The 23,870-nt window shown below is 39.6% G+C and overlaps 1 protein-coding gene across 7 annotated transcripts in view; it reads left to right on the top strand.

Annotated features, from left to right (window-relative positions):
- The window catches only part of COL8A1 (collagen type VIII alpha 1 chain), a 136,696-nt gene that overhangs the window by 85,515 nt on the left and 27,311 nt on the right, over positions 1-23,870 (top strand). For 5 of the 7 annotated variants that reach the window (XR_010391734.1, XM_064520894.1, XM_064520897.1 and 2 more), the window contains one exon: positions 16,063-16,176. The gene's annotated coding sequence lies outside the window, so the exon portion shown is untranslated. Of the gene's footprint in view, positions 1-16,062; positions 16,177-22,119; positions 22,321-23,870 lie in introns of all 7 variants that reach the window. The other 2 variants (XR_003261093.2, XM_064520882.1) reach the window with 1 other exon arrangement.

The raw sequence follows: 23,870 nt of genomic DNA, 5'->3' as shown, positions 1-23,870 counted from the left end.
AATACCTGATACCACCAGCTCTTTGAAGAGAGCCCTTAGTTTTTTGGAAAGGATTGAGAAGGAGAACTAAGGTTTGAGAATTTTCATTTAAACTAAATTCATGGGAAACTGGACATGGAGTAAACATGCACTTTCAACATTACATGTCCTAGGTAGTATGCATATCATTACTTAATGATGCAGGTTATCACATTTATATAGATGTTGGTAAATGGAAGACTGATCAGCATATCAAAAAACAAGGAATTGACTTAAATTCTTTGAAAATGAAAAAGCTGAGGCCTTTTTTCATATATACTAAGCTGATATGTACATGCAGTTGTTTACCCACACCTTATATTAAACATAAACTTTGATTCAGCTTTTAGCTATCTGTACAGAATTAACAGTACCAAAAAAATAATTTATTGCTTAGTGTCCAGTCATGAGCTAAGCCAGGTTACAGTATGAATTGACATGAATTGGACTTTTTCCACTGATTGAGTGGGAACAAGACTGGGCTGCTAACATCGCTGAGCAAGGAGATACTTGCCTTCACACAGGGCTGAGCAATAGCAAGTCATGAGACCTAAAGCATGCACTGTCAGTGACTTACTGAGAATCTTCAGTAATATGATTCTTTCTATTTTGCTTTGTTTTCCTAACTCTAAAATGGTATTAACAAAATATATTAATACTTACCCTAGGAAATCTTGTGGGTGTAAGCTAACGCCTGTAGAACACTAAACTGCATTAGTGTGAAATTGGCTGATAAGCACTTTGTTTTGTTGAGAATACAGACATCATTTCATTTTCTCCTGCTGTGGTTTCCCAGGGTGCTTCCAAACTTAGCGATACCCGCCTCCAACAGTTTTAAAACCCTGACACCAGGGAGAGCAGCAGACATAGCTGCTAATACTATTTCCAGTGGCCTATTTCCACCTTTATATAGCTTTGTTTCAATACTACAATTTCACAGTCTTTCAGGCCAGATATTGTGCCTCTTGCTCACACTGAGTTGTATTCATCACTCCTCAAGTTCTTTCATGAGAATCACTGAGATTAAATGACAATCAAATGATTGCTTGGCCTGAGTAAAGGTGACAATGTCCACGTATAGTTGTAGGATGTAGAAATGCAAAACACCAAGCAGATCATCTAGGCCAATTAGGGATAATCTCCCCATGTCACTTCCTAATACTTTTTGCAGACTGTTCTTTTGACCCTCAGACAGGAGACTTCCAATATTTCCCTGAGAGGTTTGATTTAACGTGTCCTATCATCAGAAAAGAAAAAGCTTTCATAATATTCAACCTGTATAACTTTTTCTATATTTCATTGGTCCTCAAAGTTTTTTCTTCTGTTCCATCATTCTATCCCTTTCCTTTCTTTTTCTCTTAAGGAGTTGCAGGTGTTTTTCACAGCATTCCTCTCTGCCATTGCTTCTTAGGCAACTATGTCCTTTAGCTTCTACAATAGTCTTTTGGCTTGGGAAGCATCCTTCTTGGGTCTCCATAACTTCCTGTGGATCTGCCTTTGCTTCCATCGCATAGGCCACAGGGTCCTAAATATGTTCTTACCTTTACTACAGAAAGACCATATTGCCTTTTTCTTCAGCAATCTGACACCTTGTTGTTGCAACATAACAAGATGCTGGAGATAGATGGAAGAACAGACCATGTTAAGTTACGCTCCAGGACAGATATCTTGCATGCTGTGAAATACGCTGTGCATACACTTTGAATTTGCTGACCAAATTTCTTTAAAGTGTGTTGTTGTAAAAATTCAGTATCATTGGTACCGAGAGCTAATGCCAAAGCATGTCAGTTCAAAGAAATATCTCAGAAGATTAGGAGTAGATGCTAGCAACTCTAATCCAAATAACTATCATAGCATGGGAAACCAACAGATTTTTTCAATAGTTTCCTAAGAGATGGCCGGTTTGTCCCTCCTAAAAGCCCTGTTTACCAGAAGTTTTCAACTTAGTAGGTTGCAGTTCCTTGTAAGTCCCAATATTCACCATAAAAATACAGTGTAAGTAATTCTGATAACTCGCTGTGGTAAAGAGGGACTTACTTAAAATATTGTAGAATGCTTTTACTGATATAACTTTTATGTGTTGAAAAAAGCCAGAAGACTATTTCACATGGTATCACAAGCATTTCTGCTGACAAAGCAACAGCTGCCTCAGAGTCACTGAACAATGAAGTCTGCTTTGAACAGCTACTGCAAGTTTATTTGCTCTGCAACAGAGCAGACCTTCAGTTCTGACTTTTTGAAACATTCTTTCAATAGTTTATCCTGGGTTTTGCACAACCTTTTCAGAATTAAGCACCCTACCAGACTGCCGCCAACGAAGGTTGCTTAATTCCTCACTAAAGGGGAAGTCTTGTTATTTAAATAAAGTAGCTACTGTAGTAGATTTGCAGATATGTTAAGAGTATTACAGGATCTAGAGGTAGATTTAGGAATAAAAGACTATAAAGCAGGACAAATTAAACAGTGTACTTATTGAAACATAAACGACATTATGACATGTGACATGATTGCATCAGATAAGAGCAGATGTAACTTGTTACCTGTATGTGCAATGTAATGCAGGTTGGAAAGCAACACCTGCTTATAGTTACAGCTTGCTTTAAAACACAGTCACTTTTTAAAACCTGATGGTCTACTACCCCCAATTATATTAGGGGCAGCCAACAAAAGTCATGGGGTTCTTCTGTTCCTTTTTATGGACTGCAAAACACCGTACTGTTTCTGCTAAACACCAGCAGATTACCCATCACCTTTTTTCATCAGCATCTGAAACTGGATTAGTGCGTACACTATGATGGGATAGCAGCTGCTGCCTTTCCTGAGGAATCACAGCTACAAAGCTTATAGGTCTGAAAAATTCGCCTTTGTACTCCATGCTGAAGTGCAGTTTCCAGGGATCTAATCCAGAGCAGGTATTGAATAGTACTCACAAAACAGTAAAAAAAGCTAAGGTGAGTGATCAGAATGACAACAGTCCCTTTATGAATGACCCCTCCAAGTACAATATCTGAAAACTATCACTGGAAATGCACCAAACTGCAATTGTATATAAAGACTGAGCAGCTGTTTTAAGTACCTCTGAAACTCCAAGGCCTGCTTATTTCTATATTGTCCTAACCATGTGAGGTCAGCAGCAGCTGAGGCTATACAGTAGGCGCCTTGCTGAATCAAGCCCTAGATGAACATCCAAGCTTTGGACAGAGAGTTAAGCATCTAGATCCTTCTCGGTTTAGTGTCTCTCCTAAATGTTAACTCTTTATATATTCAGACAAAAAAACCCAGCATCCCAAACATCACTTTTATCATAGCTTCATAGGATTTGAATGATTCCTGTCATGGGATTTCTCCATGTGTAAGTGCATTGGTAACACAGCCAGAGAGCCACAGTTTTAGATACAACCTCTGCACCTTCAGCATAGTTCAGTGGGTGATGCAAGCAGTTTTGTTTATCTCATAAAATTGCACCAACCTGCAATACAATTAAAGGGAGGTCATGGTCTAGTGCCTTCATTGTAGCGACGGGATCACTTTTCAGCATTCTTTGTGGGAGAATTTTTTTTTCCAGAGTCAACTCACTTTCCGTTCCTCATGTGAACACAGGCTAGTTTACATATCTCTGCAATAGCTTGCACTTTTCTTTAGTCACCATCTGGAAGTGTCTTGAAAGTGCTATGGTACTGCCTAGTCACTGTAAGCTCTTCTAAAACCAGGATTTTGGTAGAAATTAAGCAGAGCAGATGCTCTGTTTTCTCCAGAATCTCTCCATCTTCAACTAGAGGGAAAGAGAGAGCCTAGAGGGCATGATCATGCACAGAGGATATTGAGAGTTTTGACTGAGTCCTAAAGCACCAGGAAGGGGAGATCCTCGCTGCTGATCCTTCTGTAGAGACGGGATTGCGTGACTCTCCCACCTAAACCTTTCAGGCTTGTATTCTGAAGTTTAGGCAGTTATGTTTTGCCAGGATGCAAGTTAAACCACACCAAAGCAACCAGTCTTGTGCAGGGAGCATAGGTAGGCACTGCTCAGTAATGCTGTCTTGCTGGTTTTCTTGTACATGGGCCACAGTATGTTAGAGTGGATTTGTTGCCTATTGCTGCAAGTTAACGGTCTGAAACAAAGTGTGAGGCTCTTGTCCAGACTTTGCATAAAAGCCTCAGTGTGTCTGTGTGTTGAGCTAGTGATATATAAACTGGAAGCACACAACGAGTCTGAATTTTTGCAGCTTGTGAAAGTTCATCTGTCAGACCAGCCTCTTGAACAAGCACCCTGGGAGTTTACTGGAAAAAATTACTTCAACAGAAACATTCTCTCAGCATACTGAAAAACCTACATGCAAATTTACTCCCTTCAGAGAATAATCAGGGGTATTTTAGCAGACTCAGCTGCAGAGATTTTATTGGCAGCTTATTAAAAGTTTCAACTTTTTTTATATAATTTCAAGCAAAAAATGTAGATACTTATAGGAGACTGATAATACTAAAACACAGAGGAGACAACAGACACTGGGCTAAATAAATTAAAAAAAAGAAATGTTTCTCCTCAGAACTTTTTTTGGACAAATTATTTCTGATCTCAATCAGAGCCCATGGATTTGCACCAATTTAAAGAAGAGTGGGCATGGTTTATTTACTGTGTAGAGTGAACGCACAGGAATTCTTTCTAATCCAGGTTCTTGGACAGTGTCTTGGCACTAGGAGTTACAAACCATCTAAGTATTCAAAAGGGCTTTTCACCAACCATCAGTGCCACTGAATAGTCTGCATTATGACTTGTATGCAGGATAACATTAAACTCTGGCATCAAGAAATTTTTAACGCAAGCTATGATCCATCTAATTTTTCTACCAGGTATTAATTGTAGCCTGTTGTGCTATAATGGTCTTCTCTGAGGGAGAGAAGGAAAGTGGTATTTTTTTGGGTTAAGCACCGATTCATTTTTTTCCCATTGCCTTATCCAAATAGTGCTTGTCCAGTGCTGATCCCAATTCGTGTTGTGTTCTCGCTCTTTGAGACAACATGTTAGGGAAGCAAGGGTTTTATCTACATTTTCCTTTGGTATCTCAGCATCCCTGTTATTTGACGTTATGGAGCTCTGCCTGTGAATAAAAGTCTCATAAACTACCCATAACCTTGTAGATACACAGAAAAATCATTAATCATTCTAGGAGAAATTTCGGCCTGTCTGAAGTCAATGGCAAACAAGAACTGGATTTCATCTCTCCTCCTGCAATGTGTCTAGCAGGTGTCATTGTCTTTGATGCCAACTGTCAGCAGGTGTCTTTGCTGGTAGTTCCAAATATCAGCATTTGCCTTATTATCCAGTACATTAAAAATGTGCTTTCTGCTGGCTCACACTCAGCTTTCAGTCCAGGGTGGAGGTCGTGACATCTGCACAAACGTGATTGCACGCTGCTGGAACGAGTTCTCGGCTTCATTTCAGACTCTGGCTGTCTGCTCTTTAGTGGCTTCGCAGCTAATGGAATCATAAATTGAAGCTGATTTGTATTTTATATGGCCCAAGAGCTGCAATAAAGCCTTAAGATGGGTGGATCTTCCAAAGCACCCTGCCAGTTAGAACTATTGTTTATGCCATTGAGCTTCTCATTTGGTGAACTGGCCAACACTGTGTTGCGTCCAGTAGGTTTCTATGCTGGTGTGTTGCAAACGTGAGCAAATCATCTGGGTACAGAAATAATAACACTAACAAGTATTTTGGACCTCTGTCACAGCTTCCAACCCAAGAGCTTGAAATAACTACACGTTAATTAAGTTATCCTCTTTCAGCTTCCACTGTGAGGTAGGTGAATGTTCATATCATTTTGCAGCTGGAGAAACATTAGCACAGTGCTGTTAAATGACTTGCCCTCTGTCTGATATGGCTTCTGTGAAATGTGGTTCCTTTGTCTAACAAAACTATTTTCATGTGTTCTTAAGCTGCCTAACATAGGCTAACTATATATTTTTGTGTCCTGCCCCATACACCCCCCCCTTTCTTCAGGATAAGAATAGGCTCTACCATATAGATGATACATGGATTCTTAAAACCATCGCATTTCAGGTTCTCTGCTAGAGACATTGATGGTCACTGAACTGATGACCTTTGCAAGAATTCATAGTTCTAATTAATGAAGATTTTTCTTTGGAAAAAGAAACCCATAGGGATGTCTTTCTATTTTTTTTCCAAATAAGTGCTTATTTTAGAATGAAAGAATCATTTTGGAAGTCAAAGCGTATGAATTCTCCCCATCCTTTGTCAGACTCATCCCACTATACTCAGGAACTTCATGCTTCTTTACCTGGAAATAGTGATACAAAAATAGGATGTTAATAGGTGTGGAATTCTGTTTTAGATTACTAACACAGTTATTTCTGTCAGTCAGATCTGCAATTTGACCCATCTTCCCTCATCAAACCTCATCCTGTTTGAGTCCATTTTTGAATTAAAATAATCACATCTTTGTTCTACTGTTATAATAACTATTTTAACCTCTTAAGCATCATCTACTCAAACTGCCAGCTGTCCTGCTAAGATTCAGATTGTCTTTTTAATATTTACCAGACCTAAAACTTATCCCAGTCAACCTTGTACTATTATTAGATAAAAAATAAAGTCATTAACCACCTGCAGCGGAAGATAACCTACTTTATATTTTCATTTACATTCATCATTTTTTGAGGAGGGAAAGGGCTGGTATTTTTCCAGTTTCCAAAAGCCAAAGATTCTGTTTAATTCCTATCAGCTATATAGTTTTAGATTACTGCTTCTGGACATGGTATCTGAGGTCCTCCCACAGAAAATCAATAATAATAGTTAAGTCCCTAGGAATTCCTACCTCCTTCTGACTTGAATACCAGTGAAGGTATTTAAGACTGTTAAATTCACAGTAGTTTAAGTCACGGAAATAGAAGTCAGACTTATTTTCTACCACATGTAAAATCTCAGCAGCAAGTAAGGGTAGATCCATCTTGGAAGTGATAACGGAATAGATCACTTTGACTCTAATGTCACTGTGGTGTCATCTGGAAGAAAGGTGGAAGTTACCTAGAAAATGGTTTTATAACTGATGGAGCATACAGTTCCAAATGAATTCAGATTAAACTGACGGGGTAAAAGAAAGAAGGGTTACCTGCTACAACTGTTCTCCTGTATGCAAGGAAATATGATTTTACTACTAATTGCAGTGCAAACTCCAGCATAGAGAAGGGTTGGTTGTTTTTTTTTTTGGCAGAATATTTTGCCACATTCAGATGGCTCCTGTACAGAGAACAGTCTGGGTGTATTACATTCGCCCTACCAAAAGTCTGTCCGTTCTATCAAAAGCTTTTTTTGCACTTCCAGAAAAGGCTGACATTAGACTCAGCTGTATTTATGAAAATTTAAAATTAAACGAACAATATAACATTATTATAAACTTGTTCTTAATTATTCTTAAGTGGTAAGTCTAATTTATACTTGAGAAGATTATTTCCAATCCGCTGGCCAGAGCATTGCCAATGTTTTACAATCCACCTTTATTTAGGAAATCCATCTGTTCTTTCTATGCTTTTTTGTCGTTTCAGAAGCTCTAGGATTATGTTTAGGAACATTCTTTTCACCAACATGTTTCTGCCCAAATCAGATGGAGGTATTTTTCCTTAGCGTTAGCATTAGTCCATCTTTTTACTCTTTATAAAATTGTCTCAGAAATCCATCAAAGCTGGGACTCCCACTGCTTTTTATGGCTGAAATGTTTCCAGAATCTCCTCTTCATTATATTTCCATCCAAACGTTCTTTCTGTTCCTACACTGTCTGTGGGAGTTCAACTAAGTCAAAGAACTTATTGTATTTTGTAGTGCTTGAGCTGTCTCTTCCTGTACAAATATTTGAGGAAGTCCTTAAATGCTTCATTTTGAGTCATTAGCTAACATTCTCATTTTTACCAGCCTGTTTTATTAATTATGTATGTTCAATGGCCTTTGAAATGTTTATTTTATTACTCATGCCTGACAGGTGTGAGCATCATTTCTGATTTGCTACACACTTCGTCTTATACCTGCTGTGTCTTTAAAGCCTTAGATTTGCACAGCAGTACAGCTTGGAGCCTCGTAAAGTCTCCTCCATAAATACCACTGATATAGTCACATGAAATTTTGGAAGAGAAACATAAGGCTTGGAAGAAACACTGTGTGTACTATAAGCTTTTGATAGCTAATTACATTCTTAAGACAAAAACAATTCAGCACCTGGAAAAGTGCAGGCCATTCTTTTTGGGGGTAGGGGGGCAAGGGGACGCTGGATCCGGCTCAGATCACAGGCTACACCTCCAACGAAACACAGGTCAAGAGGTGGGATACATCACAATTTCTTTCCCCAAACACACCAAGTTCCCTTTTATAGTGTTTGGGCTGCTGACCTTGGATAAGGCTTCCTATTCCTTCAGCTGATGCAGGGAGGAGGGCGCTCCCCTGAGACAGGGAATACCCCTTAGCATTGCCCTTTTTCTCCCGCGCGCCTCCTGAGCGACCTTGGGGAGAGGGTTGGGTCTCTCTGTGCTTCAGTTTCCCAGCCACAAAATGGGACCTCACAAGGTGTTGAACATAAGTATAGGAATATTTAGATACTACTGTAATGGTGACCAAATAAACCACTGGCATAAGCTTTTATCCTGTGCTATATTAGCATGGAGAGGAATTCTCCCGATTGCATGTGATGGGAAACTCCTAAAATCTTGCCTTAAAAGGAACAGGCAACAAATGGCATGAATGCCTAAGGGAGGTAAGGGGGGGTCGCATTTTACAGTCCTCGCAGGCATTTTAGACACAAGGGTGGCATTTTGAAGATATTCTCAGTACTTTTTCCTCTATAAACCTAGAAGTATTTCTACTCTGTGATGAAATATACAGATATAACATTTCTACTTTTTGATTAATAATAGTAGACAAGATTCCTTTTCATTTCCTTACGGCATCCTGAGTAGAAAATACACATCTATTTGAGACTATCCGTAATGTTTAGTTGCCTTGATTTTACTCGATAGAAAAAATAATGATGAAAAATAAAAATACACTTTCCTGTAATTGATATTTTGCTCTCTGTCAAGTATGGGGAGCATGTCCACTCATTTAATTTAAGCCTCTGATTCAGCAAAGAATCTAAGCATGTATGTAACTTAAGGTACATGAGGCTGAAATGGGAAAGTTTTGCCTTTTCTTTATGGTATGAGATTCTACAAAGGCAGCACAGAAACTGCCTGGAAATTTCATCTTCCTTAAGCTTTCTCTGTTTGCCAGAGATCAAAGATGTACAGTGTCTAATATTCAGTTATCTGTGTATTAGCAATAGAGGATATGATTTACCTTTTTTTCCCCATACAGACTGTTGTGTGACAGTCAAGGTTCTTCTCTGCTCTGTGTTTAACACAGTGCGCAATTTTTCAGTGCTAGAAGACCAGACAGAAAATTACATTTTCTCTGATATTTCATAGTGATTATATTCATGATGTTTAGAACAATTCCTTTGCATATGTTGTCCAGAAGTTAGCATAGTGCTATGACTCTGCCTTTTAAGAAAAATCACATGAAAGGATCTGGGGTGGTTCAGGTCGTTTAGTCAAACAAACAAACGGACAAAGCAGTAAGAACTGGCTGATGCTAATCAGGGTAGGGAGAACTACCTACACCTGTGGTAAGTAGAGCAACTTTGTCATTGCACAGCGATGCCAGCAAGTTATATGTTCTGACTTTTTATTAGATTATATCAAAAATGTACATTTTGCTTCATTTTTTCCTTATAACTTGAGACTAAGCTGATAAAAATTCCAGGATGGATAAAGAATTGATTTGTTGAAATTGGCAATAGTAAGGAACTGGAAAGTTTTCTATTCATTTTTTTTTCTTTTTTAAGAGGCATGCATGAATAACCCGACTAAAATTACACCATGTCCTTTATACCCAATGTTTCCTTTTACAGGTACCTATCCCAGAAATAGCTAGTGTTGGCTGGCACTAGCAAATCTTTGTATGTGTTAGTTAGAATCAGGAAAATTTTCAAGAAAGAAATTCAGTAGTCTTTTCAGGGCTTAGATTTCATCGCAAATTTGAAATTCTGTCCAAGTTTATGGTGTAGAAACATACCAAAGAGGAACACACAGTAATACCTAATTCTATCCTGAAGGCCTGGCCAAATTTCAGTCTGGACCAATAATACCTCCATATAATCTTCTTGGCACTTCGACGCCTACTCTTTAATTGCAGTTCAGTGTGCTTCTACAAACTTTTTCTGAGGTAGGTGATTTTGTAGGAATTGCTTTGGCTAAAAAATCTGAGAAGGTTAGCACAGTTATATGCCACTATTAACAAAACACACAGCTTGTGATACTTCCAGTATCACTGAAGAAATCACCTGTCGTCACCCGGTATCTATCTATATTTACCTCATTGCAAATATCTCACACCTTGCCTGGCATGCATAAATTGTTTCATTGAATTTTCATGGACTAAACAAAATGGAACTTGTATATCTATTTGAGAGCAAGTTACAATCACACCCTGATAACCTCCGATAGCTTAATCACAGAGAGCGAAGCTACTGAAATGATGGGAAATGTGTTTTGTACCTATGGAACACCTCTGAAATACTGAACTAATAAAGAAGGTAGAGAAATTCCTCAGGCATGATGAGGCAAATTAAAGATGGAGAAAAAGGAGAGCTTGCTTTCATTGGCTTAAGACAACACTTTTACAGCTAATCAAAGCATTGTGATGTTTCCAAATTATTTAGTCAGGTAATTCTCTCAATAAAGTCCATGGTAATTGTCTGGATAAGACCACCCATTTAGTTCTGAAATTTTAATCCTTAATCTTTCATGTTGATTTACCATAAATAATCTTTCATGTTGATTTACCATAAATCATATGTTCAGTCTCTGTGCTTAAACTCTGCTACATAGCATAAAAAAGTGGCATAAAACCAGCCTAGACCAGCATGATGTGGCACTGTGAACAGCTATTTTTGTTACCATATGAGGAAATGACAGATTTTAATGGGAAATGGGCAGGAGCAGGGCTCCTACTAGTAGCTGGGAGACCAAACGGGTGGTGGAGCTCTTGGGTGTATTCTGGGCTCTGCTTTTGGTCCCTGGTGTTATCTGTGACAGACAAGTGCCTTTAAGCAGAGCTAATACTTGCTACCTAATTCACTGGCATGATGAGAAACACAGCTCAACTCCAATCCTACACGGTGCTTGTGCAGAACTTCTGGCACATAAATAGTTGCACTCACAGTCAGGGAAAGCCTGTGACCACATGCATGCTTAGATCCTCCGTGTCCTTAAGTACATTGCTGAACTGGGGTCTGGCAGTTTAAAGTGTCTGTGAGGTCCACATCTGAAGCACCCATTATGCATGCAGGAAAGAAGTCTCATCATTCATTTTGACAGAGGGCCTTGCCTGCCTCGATCAGACACTGAAAGAAGCAGATCCTTTCCCAAGGCTTGAGGTTGCTGTCGAACTCATGCAAAATACTTAGCATCTTGATGACTTGAGCTCACCATTTGGATATTAGATCAAAAAGAGGGAATGAGAAGAAAGAACACTTGGGTTTAAGAAAACAGAACACTTAGTTCACCTAGTGGTGACCCAAATTACAGACATTTTTACCTGATTGCACCAGATAGAGTGATTAATGTTTCTTCTGAAGCCTAATAGCAAGCAGTAACCAAGTGTCAGCGTACACAAAGTGACCGATCCTATTTACTGCCTTCTAAGTAGGAAGCAAGATAATGTTTAACACCCAGACTAAATTAGCCTCATTTGCTATAGTAGTAAAGTACCGATAAAAGATGATCAGAACTATTCTTTTCAAAGAACAGAACATGCAGGTTCTTTTTAGCAGCATGAAATCTAATAAACCTAACAGGAGTATCATCTGAATGATTCTGAATTTACTATCTTGGAAAAAAGAAAAAGGGAGAGGTTGTCGTGGCATTACCTGTTTCTATTATCAGTCACTGGTAGAAACTTGCCGCACCGTTTCTGAAGCAATTGTGGTAATTTCTTTTTTTCAAAGAAAAATAAAAATGTTTTTTCCACAGTGTTGCTTAAAGTCCTGGTTTTGATTCAAGCATCTCAAAATCCTGAGAATAATTGCAACATTGTGTGCTGCCAGCATTTGCAGTACAAACCTCTTCGTGTTTTTTTTCACACTTTATGTGAAAAAAGAACATTTTGCATCTCAATAGATGGTTGTGGGTTTGGATCATAAAGCACTAACGGTTTTGATCTGTTCTGATTCCTACCCCTTGTGTCTCATTTTTCTCATGGCTTAAAACAAAATAATAATGTGACTCACCTGTCATAAGTAATTTTCATATCCTCTACTTATGTTTTGGTGTGTGTCTAGAGGAGAGCTGTAGTTATGTAAAAATATCTATGTATTTTGTATAAGGGAGGATATGAATCATAGGTATTTTAAAGGAAAAAAGAACACTGGCAGGAGGAAAGGGTGAATTACAAATAAAAACAACTTGCATGTATTTTAATTAAATAGTCAGCATGGATTTACAAAGGGGAAAGCATGCTTAACCAACCTGATAGCCTTCTATGGTGAAATGACTGGCTAGGTGGATGAGGGAGAGCAGTGGATGTTGTTTATCTTGACTTCAGTAAGGCTTTTGACACTCTCTCCCATTACATCCTCATAAGCAAGCTGACGAAGTATGGGCTAGGTAGGTGGTCAGTGAGGTGGACTGAAAACTGGCTGAACTGCCAGGCTCAAAGCATTGTGATTAGTGGCACAGCGTTCAGCTGGAGACCAGTCACTAGTGGTGCCCTCCAGGGGTTGATACTGGGGCCAGTACTGTTTAACCTCTTCATTAATGACCTAAACAATGGGACTGAATGCACCCTCAGCAAGTTTGCAAAGTTTGCAGATTATACAAAGCTGGAAGGAGCGGCTGATAGAGCAGAGGGCTGTGCTGCCATTCAGAGGGACCTCGACCGGCTGGAGAAATGGGCAGAGAGGAACCTCATGAAGTTCAACACAGGGAAGTGCAGGGTCCTGAGCCTAGGGAGGAATAACTCCATGCACCAGTGCAGGCTGGGGGCTGACCTGATGGAGAGCAGCTCTGCAGAGAAGGACCTGGGAGTCCTGGTGGACAACAAGTTGACCATTAGGCAGCAATATGCCCTCATGGCAAAGAAGGCCACTGGTATCCTGGTCTGCATTAGGAAGAACATTGCCAGAAGGTCAAGGGAGGTGATCCTTCCCCTCTACTCAGCCCTGGTAAGGCCACGTCTGGAGTGCTGTGCCCAGGTCTGATGAGAGGGTGTAAAGAAGACGGGGATAGACTCTTCTCAGTGGTGCCCAGTGACAGAAAGAGAGGCCAAGGGCACAAACTGAAACACAGGAAATTCTGTCTGAACATAAGAAAATACTTCTTCACTGTGACAGTTGTTGAACATCGACTAGGTTGCCCAGAGAGGTTGTGGAGTCTCCAGCCTTGGAGACAGTCAAAACTCAACTTGATGTGCTCCTGGCAACCTGCTCTAGGTGACCCTGCTTGAGCAGAATGGGTTGGACCAGATGATCTTCAGAGCTCTCTCCCAACCCCAACTATTCTGTGATTCTGTAAATATAAGAAATACTGTACTTGAAAAAAGGCAAGTTCACTTTATTACTTCTTCACTTTAAATATCACAGATGTCATTTCATGGAATACTGGAAAAGGAAATAATAAATGCCAAAAAAATATTTAGAACTGATGGACTGGCTTGTCCAGAGCAAGCCCCAATTTTAACTGAAACATTTACAAGGACACTAATTATGCTTGGAAAGCTGGTATTTGAAATTGCAAATGTCAGTTCCAGGATGTCAACATTTTCTGGTACGGTTTAGGAAATCCTATGTGGCGTGCTACTTCTGAAAGACATAATTATGTGTACAGATTCCTGGGACTTTTCTCCACACCCAGACTTCTATTCTGCAGTAGTTCTCTCACAAAAATTTAAAAAATTTATTAGAAAACAGCCCAAACAATGAATACAGCAGTGAATTTGCTACATAAGCATTTGCAGCAACTGACCAGATTCCTTATTTCTCCCCAAAACCAGATCAAAATATTTTACTAAGCAGATCCAGTTCAACACAGACCTCACTCCACAGGAGTCATTTGCATTTATGCTGAATATGGAATCAGCGGATGCTTAAAATAGAGCTTATATTTTTCTGATTAGTGAACTGAATTGGAAGCCACACTGTTTGTGTTAAGAGTGTGAATATAGTTTCTGCTTTTGCCTTTCTGCATGTGAATTGAAAACACAAAATATTGTTTTCCTCACCCAGCAGACACTGGCAGCCAGCAGAGTGCGAGAGAGGGGAGAATGCATGCCATTTTACTCTTTTTGAAGTTTTAATAGAATCCTCGCTCTCCATCATCACCATCTACACATATTTCTGTACCTTCCGGACTGTCAAGGAGTGGTCAGTCCAGCTTTGGAGGAACAGGAATGAGGGCAGGACCAGGACAGAAAGTCAGAGAAAGCCTCCTGTGGCTGGAGGTAGAAAGGGCAGCTATGATTGCTGCTGCTGTCCCTGCTGCTGCTGTCCTGGGGCATCTGGGGACACACCAGCACTCCTTTACCCTCCCTGTAATCCCGCAGAGCCAGCAGCAGCAACCAGGGCTATATGGACAGGAGGCAGCAATGAGCTGTGATGGCAGAAACGCCAAATCCCTCTCTCCTCAAGCACAGGCAAAGCAGCTCACCATCCCCTTATAGCTGGGCAGCTGTCTGTTTTGTTAACTATTCAAAGCTAGCTCTGAATTTGTGACTTTCCTTCACCACACAACAAGCTGAGCCCAAACCCCAAAACTATGCACCTGCAAGCCATAGAGAAGTTCACATCCAGAGCTAAGCTTGGGAGCCCGGAGCTACCTCTAAAAGCAATGAAGAGATGTAGATGCAATCTGAATTATTGACCCCCTGTTTAAAGGAGAGGGCTACTGGCAGGATAAACAATCAAAAGCTACTCTTCCTAAGAGGAGGAAGCAAATGGCAATGAGGCTGCAGATGAGGCACTGGCAATTTCTGCACTCCAGGCTTTAGAGTCTGCCCAGGAAAGATGCCAAATGCACATTTCTTTATCCAACTCAGATGAATTGGATGAAACTGATTACAAATAATCCACAGTGTTTGGGCACTATCTCCTATCCCTCGATAATGGGGTGTGAAATTGTTTTTCTCTCTCACTTTTTCCCTTGGCTATTTGTAACACATAGTCTGCATTCCCTTTAAAAATAAAATGCAATCACTCACCTTCTTCCTTCTTGTTTTCTTTCTTTCAAGTTTTTTTTCCTGTAGTGTCCTCATGTGGACATGAGGATAATATTTCTTTCCAGCTTTCCTCCCTCCCCAAATGCTCTCTCTGAGGTTAGCCTGGGCCAGCGGCCGTGGCGGGGAGCGGGGGCAAGCAGGGCCAGTTCGAGCCTGAGCCTGGGTGCTTGGGGCAGCCCAACAAAGTCCCAAGCTGAACCACAGACTTCACATGGCACTTTGCAAAATAGGGTTTGTGTGTGTGTTTTCGTGGGGCAACACATGTGAAGAAAGATGAGACTGAGTAGAAGCTTTTCAGCCGTCTCTCAAACCAGCACTCCTGTACCTGCTGCTTTGGAAGAGGCACGTGGTGTCTCAGCCAGAGCGTGGGCACAAGACTCAAAGAGTGTTTCTTGAAATCAAAATGTAGCTTTTTATTTAGAGCCTAATTATTTCAAGATTGCCAAACAAAAGTACCTAACAGTAGGATTTTTAGTCCGTCTTCAAACTGCTACATCAGTTTTCACGAGTATCAACTAACTGAAAATGCTACTCAAAGTGGATGAGTTGCCAGGTTTTCGTACTGCTGAACAGCAGACCTTGAACAAGGAGCCTGAATGTAGAATTAAGAGACTAAGTCAAGCCACTTATTGAAAACCTTGGCTAATATTCTGTAATATTTCTGCAAAAAAGGATAATACCAACAGTGTGCCCATGCATGTGTTATAATATCTCTTTTTTTTTCTCCCCTCTAGAACCCAACTGAAGATCGATGAAATATCAAAAGAACTAACGCAAACAGGAAATCTTGGCCTCTCAAAGTGAAAAGCAAGCAAGCTGTCCTTCTTGTCCTTTGCTGAAAGCTAAATGTAAGTATACCTACTTCGAAATCCTTAATGAGTTATCCATAATGTCAAAACCAAAATGCAAAGCATTAAAACTGAGGTTGTCTTAAAGCTATCACTGGTACAGGATTTGATAAGTTGTTCAAGTGTTTGCTATATACCAGAACATTTGAATTTCCCATGGAAAAATGTTTGGTACATACTGTTTTGATGATCATCGTCAGCAGCATTTTTTTTTCCCTAGGCAATTTAAAAAATCTACACTTTCAGTCATTCTCCATTGTTTAATAGGAGAAAACATGTAATTTTGGCATTTCATGTTTGTTTAAAGAATCTTGTTTTTAATATATTTTTACAGTCAGGAAAGATTAAGGATAGGCTTCATTAGAAAAGAGATATCAAAACCATTACATCCTGAGAATATAGCAATCCATGATATTGAGGTACTTTTGATACCAAAATACATATCAACACATATGTCTGTTTGCACATATATGCACATGTAAAAATAAACAGCAGTAACATTCATTGGGAAAGCCATGTTTAATACTACGTTTAATTTAGCTCAATCATGGGAAGAATATGTTAAACACCACTTCAAGCCTTAATGGAAAAGTTTCAGACAAGTAGACATTAGCTCATAGTATCCACAGTCATCTTATGCCTATGACTATTGTCTGTCTTCAAGTGTGACTTTTGGAAGAAAAAATGCATTATTGCTTAATAAGCTACGCTGCAGTAGTGTCCTGCATTCTGGTTTGTTTTTTAGATAGCTAATTAAAAGACTCCATATGTTAAGAGTGAATCACATAAATTCCTCAGGCATTCTGACTGCCTTTTAAGGAGGATGAGCTATACTTGATCACACTTCTCTCTTGCAGAGAAACCCTATAGAATTTAACTGAAATGAAACTGGTAGAGTCCGATAAATGTGACTCTATAAACGTGCAGCTCCACAATGCCAGCTGTGATGAAAACCCCACTTTGTGAAACCACCAAACTTTGCACACAGAGGTGGATTGGAACAACTCCAGGCTATTAGGACCTCCGGCAGTTGCCAGCTGTTGGAGCTGTCCCTGGTAACCATTGCCTCCAGCATGGGCCAGCGTGACCTGCCCTAGACTGGATCCTGTAAAAGGGTAACAACAAGAAAGAATGTATAGCCCAAGGCTCTAGCCCACAAAACAATAACGGAGAACAAAATCCTTTCCAGCTAGTATTTAAATTCTCCCTGAGCTTCCATAAGAAAGTTTTAGAGCCCAATCCACCTAGCAATAAAAAAATCAATCCAAGAGTGGTAGTGGACTCTGCTAACTTTGCCGTAGAGGTTCTATAGTAGTTGATTAAAACAGCATATAAGAACATTGCTTTTTATGTTAGTAATTTCTTCAGACCTTTCCATAAAGATCTTCCTGTGTTATATAATCATATAGATCAGTTTAAAAAAAGTATCATATGTTCACTTTCTTAGAGTCCTTTACCTACAGCAGATGAAACAGTAATACAAGCTGCTAAGTACACTTACCAGCTAGTTAAAAGCGACGATTAAGCTAGCCATTACAAATTAGCACTTAGTACTTTTTAGGCGTGACAAAATTGCTTTGAGAAAAATGCACGGTGTTCAACAATTCACAGATATCAAGGCACAGAGAATTAAGAAAAAAAGCCTAAAAGAGTGGAAAGTTGTGGAAAATGTATTATTTCCTTTTTATTTCCCATTTATTTTATATATTTTATTTACTCCAGTGAAGGGAGAAGCATTTCAGCAAAACATTCAGATCTGGTTAGAAATATGCCTCTGATTAAAAGGAAACAAAGCCCTATATCTGTAGCAAGAATCCAGAAAATTTTCAGACTTGGGCATCAACTCACAAAGACACTTGAAAGGCATTTAGGTCCAATAGAAGTCCTGAGCTCTGACCAAAATCAACAATCTAATTGTCTCAGCTGAAACTGAGGCTTAGCTTTTGGGTTTCCTGTAACTAAATCTTGCCACAAACAGCTCTGCTAAGATTTTCCTCCAATAAAACAAAACACAGCATATTAAGATAAATACGAGAGAGAATGAAGATAAGTGTATAGTTTCCAATGTAAGGCAGGAAGCGGATATTCAAAGAAAACTTGTGAAGATATTGAAGCAGGGCTTGTCAGTTCTGCATGGTCAATGTGACAGTTCTTCAAAAATAAACAATCAAACATCTGAAAGTAATTGCTAGGCTAAAGGATTGAAGTTTATTTTATTTAAGCAATAAGGTATTTTAGAAATGTACTCAATGTCTAGCTTGCTTCAAATTGCTTTGGCTTTTCTACACTCTATTCCAGTGTCATGGCTGTCACTACCCACCCAAATGTGGTATTTTAATAATATTTTTAAATTGAAAAAAGACAATTGAAATGAACAAAAAGAGAACTATTCAGAAATGAATAGTTTAACTTCAGACACATTGATCTGATCAGCAAGTAGAGTGAAAAAATGTATTGTGCTGAATTCATAGGGACTTAGAGAGGTGATGTAAGTTAAACAATTTTATGTGGGTTTACCGAGGTTTTGTCTCAAAATCAAAAGAAAACTTAAGTGGCTGAAAGTAATATTTCAGTTTATATAGTGTGATACTCTTTCTCTCCATTCTTTCTCCTGTTGAACTACCCTTTATGCTTCTCGGTGTACAAACTTCACCAACACAGTCATCTTCTCTGCCCTCAGTTTCCTCCACATCTTTGTGTGCTTTATGTTCCTCCGTTCAATCCCTGCTTCTCTGATAATAAGGATTAGTTTGCTAGCCTTCCTTTTCCCTGTCTGACTGGGGGAGGTAGAAGGACTGAGTGATTTTTAGTGGAACTTAAACCTCATATCATTTACATGTTTGTAGAAATGTAACCTTGCATTTACATGTTCATTGATTTTAAACGGGAGTCAGTTGCCTAACTCCTTTAGCCACTCTTGAAAAACTAGTTTTAGATTCCTCTCAGCAGTTCTGGGTGGGAGGAAATTAAAGGGAAATTGCAAAGAGAAAAATCCTTTCCAAATGTAGCAGTGTTATTCAGTACTTCAGAAACTCACTTTTCTTTTCCTGTTGGTGAATGGTTTGCTCACAGGAACGTTTGGCTTAGTTAAAGAAGCCGCAAAGCCGTTGCTTTTGTCTGTGTTTTGAAGAAGAGGGGCTTGTTTAGGGTTTTTGGTGATGGTAATTGACACAGAAAGCTCTAGTACTGAAGAACAGGGAAAAATAACGAGATAGACCTGCCTTCACAAATGAGTAGGTTTGCGGATATTCCACAGACACTTGCTGCTTGCTGTTAGTAACCATGATGACAAGTTTATGATCCCAGGCTGTGCAGAGGGGAGACCTGAGGACTTGCTGCTCCTTCAATTCTCTGCTTCTCTAGTCCCCTGCTCCCCAAACGACCACATGTGCACGCACACGTGCACACGCTCCTTGCTGACCTTTGGAGACAAGCTCATTGGCAGGGTTTTGGACTTGTGACATGCAGTGCCGGCACCTTTGCAATGTGAGGGGAAGTAGCTAACTCAAGTTGCTTAGGCTGAACAGAGATATTTTAAAGCAGTAGGCAGCAGATTTTTACACTGATAGCAGGAAGTTCATGGAAGACCAGAGCAACACACCTGCCTGCTTTGGGAAACAGTTGTACCAAACAGTCGTCTTTTTATGGAATTTGCATTAAGCATAAATCCTATTTGTGTAGAACAGACAAGTGGGTCTGGGAAGCTCTGAAGCATGTAGTTTGTTAACAGATAATTCAGTAACAGTGACATACAGCGCATGTACTTGCAGTCATCACTTTGCAAATGTCTTCCACACGTTTTTCCATAGCTTCTATGATGCCCAAGGAAAAGTAGCACTAAGTGAACAGTCTTCTCCGAAAAGCTTCATAGACCTAATTTATCAAAGGAATCATTCCTTATGAAATCACTGAGTTACACCAGTGTATTTACTATGCAGCACTCTCTCAGGGAATGCTGCCTTTCTATACTGTTTTCTAGACCATAAAGAGTTCAGAAGAAGGACCTTCATTAATGCCTTTGCCTTGTAAAGTTCAGGGATTGCTATCAGAGAATGAAATAGAATTTGAGATACAGTCAGAAGAATTGCCCAACTGATAATGCTAGTTCATGAATGTATCAGGTTAGTAGATGAATCATGAGCCAAAATATTTCCTATATAGTTCAACTTTCTGTTTACTTTCAAAGGAGTTCAATGCAGTTGTTGGTTTTTTGTTTAAGAAACAGGTTAAGGATATTGTTATCCTTTTAAAATTGCAATATTCTATGCTAGCTGTGTGAAATATTAGTTTGTAGTAGTATTCCATAGGAACAATTTCTGCTTGATACAACTGAAATGTCCCCTATACTTGTTCACTGCAGCAGTGTAGCTCATGATTTACAAAGGGTGGATGAATATTGGAGCACAATGCTGAAATCAGGGATATTTAAGCTGAGAAGCTGACACAGTATTTACCGAATGCATTTTTGGACCATTTACTTTACAGTAGCCTGTGCATATTCCTGGTGTAAATGGGAGAGGGTGTAAATGGGGCAGCTTTGCAGCAATGTGGTGTTGGCACACAGTGTGGGAATGCGAGCCGCGCCAGCTGATGGCGAGGCTAAAGCTTGCTGTAGAACACTTGCTTTGTGTGCAAACGGCATAGTTCATGCCACTTTGCTTGCGTTGCAGATAGTTTTAAGCAATCCACAACACGGAGACTTAGTATTTTGAACCCGCAAAAGTCCTGGAATGTGCTCAGGTCCCCCCTCCTGTGTAGTGTTTGTGAAGCTGTCACTCGATACATGATAAGCTGGAAAGAGAAAGAAAAGGCAATAGAGCAAGGAGTCTCTGCTGACAGTGTAAACAGAAATTTGAGGTTAGTGGACAAAGTTCACAGTTTGCAATGAAAGGTCGTAAGGATTGCAAGCATTTTTGGTATTTTGTCTCTGCTGTCTGCACAACATCAAGCAAAGAAAAAACCCTCACAGACAGTTTCCAGTTCTGTACACTTGGCATCTCCATTCATCCTAAAAGAACATGGGAAGCTCTGTGTTTGGCACTCCACGATTATTTGAGGACACGCCATCCGAACAAGGTTTAACGCTTACCCAACCCCAACTGTCCTGGTATTTTTTCATCTGACATTTGACAATTTAAAAGACTTACCCAGCTTCAGTTAATCCAAGTGGCCTGCAGTTTTGTTACTGAAAATGCAGTATTGGATTTAGCATGATGAGGAACAGGCCTAAAATGTTAACTCTTCACAGGTGATATTCCTTTTTTCCCATCCAATGCATAGTCACATTAAAATGTCAAATGCTTTTATAAGAAATCTCCTGCGGTCTGCAGCTGAACCAAAGGAGGCTTGTAGGGGTCTGATTTTTTATGATGATTTTTAGTACAGTTTTTGCCTGCAGTGAGTTCATTCTCTCCTCTGGCTATTACTATAACATCTCCTTTAGGAAAGGTGTAGCTTTGACCTGTGAAACACTGATGGTATTTCTTCAACTGAACTAAATGTTAAGCAAGTGGAGTCTGTTTTCCTAGAGCTATATAACCTCGGAAATCTAAAAAACACTCTTATTACTTATGTACCTGGGAAGTGAGTGCAACCAATGCTTTTTGTGAAATCATTACTTCCAATATTTCAGACTTGTACTGCCGAAGCAAGAAACCCAGTGGGCTACTTCCACATTAATCTTCTCTGAGGATTTGTCTCCCCTGGGTTTGCAATATTCAGAGACATCTTAGAGTGTGAGTGGGATTAAATAGTAAAAATAGAACAGGTGATCCAGGTTTGGGCTAAATTTTTTTAAGGTGAGTTCTTCTAATCTTCCAAAGGAGCTTTTACTTTATGTTCCTATCCTTGCAACCCCTGACCTATCTCAAAGTGACCATACATTAGGAGTTTGCTGTGCACATTACGAGGGCCAAGCACTCAAGCCCATGTTGTTTTCTACAGGTGCTGAGAGGTGCCTAATGGGATTTTCCATGTAACTCTAACTCCCACTGGCACATCTGGCAGTGCCATGAGGGACCTGTCTCCAACTTCAAATGCCTGGATACTTTCCACACCTTGTCCTTCAAGCTCAGGCAGAATACCTACTACAGCTGCTGTAGAACTAAAAGAACCAAAATAGCAGAGAGTGTATCACAAAAATAGGTATGTCTGCTGTGAAGACCAGTATGCCTTTTTTTTTTTTTTTTAACTGGGCTTCATCTATAGCACATCTCCTTGCCATAGCTTTTGAGAATGTCCAAAAGATTTTGTTTCATTCATGTAACACAAACCATATCAGTGGTTTAAGACTACCTGTAGGATGAGAAAGCCAAAGGGCAGTGGTAGAAGCTATTTTTCAGTTTTATGCCATGGTTCCTATGCATGCACACAAGATTAGTACTTCCACACTACAGAGATTTACTTCAACAGTTTCAGCCCACAAGACCTTATTCAGAGACTAATAATGTATAGATGACTGGGTCTGTATCAGGACTGAGTTTTTGAAGCAGGTCAGCCAACCAGGCACCACGTTACTTGGCCTCCAAATAACAGAATAATGGATTAACAACTCATTCCTGGGTGGGAGAGCTAGCCTTGAAGGACAAAAATAAGATTCAGGAGCCTTCCTGTCAAGTACGGCAGGAGCAAACAATGCTAGCATTTATCCAGAAAGTGGGCTGTGATGAGTTTTGGGGAGGAGAGAGCCACCTGTTTTTCTTAAAGGGATAATACAACAACAACAACAACCCCAAGTAAAAATAACCAGGGGAAGATCTATCAGAAAAGAAACTTTAAGAACATAAGAAATGCCTTCCTGAGTCAGACCAGTGGTCCATCTCCCCACTAGTCTCTCTTTGAATGTTACAAAAGGAGATGCTGTTTAGATGCAAGCTCCTTCTGTGGTCCATATGCCCCATGCACCACCAGTATCCCCAACAGGAGATTTAGGGATGTGGGTAACTCTCTTACATATCCTTATTGAGACAGCTATTTCTGTATCTTGAGATACAAAACGTATTTTGTTCTTGTGTTCCTTCATCAGCTTCTCTTTACGGTACCTGGAACCAAATGTGTGTTCTGCCTGGCTTAAAAGCATAATAGATAGCCATACAAGTATTCAGTGGTTGTGAATAACTGAAGACAGAAGGTCTGTCCAGATAATCCTCCTTTGACTTCCTTCTCCTTGTTATTTCCTCTCCCTCCTCAGTTTTTAGCTACATAGGGAGGATTTTGCTGTTAGGTATAGCAATACTGAGCAGAGCAGAATAATTCCCTGAAAGTACAGCAGTATGTTACCTCCTCCTATTGTGGTCACATGTGGAATATAAACACCATTTCATGTATGATTAAACCTAGATGGGAATGAACTTGACCCCTAAATGAGAGGTGTAACTGCATATCAACTTCAGACACACTGAACATTCCTTCTCTTTCTTCTCCAAATAAGGAAAGATTAAGATCAAAAGACTGGTCTTCACCCTTTTCTACCAACCAGCAGAAAAAGCTGTGCAGGTTTCTATGCACTTAGAGCAAACCACATTCCAATGTGATAGATTGTTCTATAGCTAGAAAATAGACTTCATTGCCTTTGCTGAATAAGAGAAAGTTTTTTGAAAAACTAATCAAAGATTAAAATACAGGACACCAGAAAGGACTAAAATTTGTTAATGCTCAAATCATATCAGGTTTGCCGTGGTCAATACCATAAATAA

Source organism: Dromaius novaehollandiae, chromosome 1 (assembly GCF_036370855.1).
Source record: "Dromaius novaehollandiae isolate bDroNov1 chromosome 1, bDroNov1.hap1, whole genome shotgun sequence".
Taxonomy (NCBI): domain Eukaryota; kingdom Metazoa; phylum Chordata; class Aves; order Casuariiformes; family Dromaiidae; genus Dromaius; species Dromaius novaehollandiae.
This window is presented reverse-complemented; position numbering and strand designations above follow the sequence as displayed.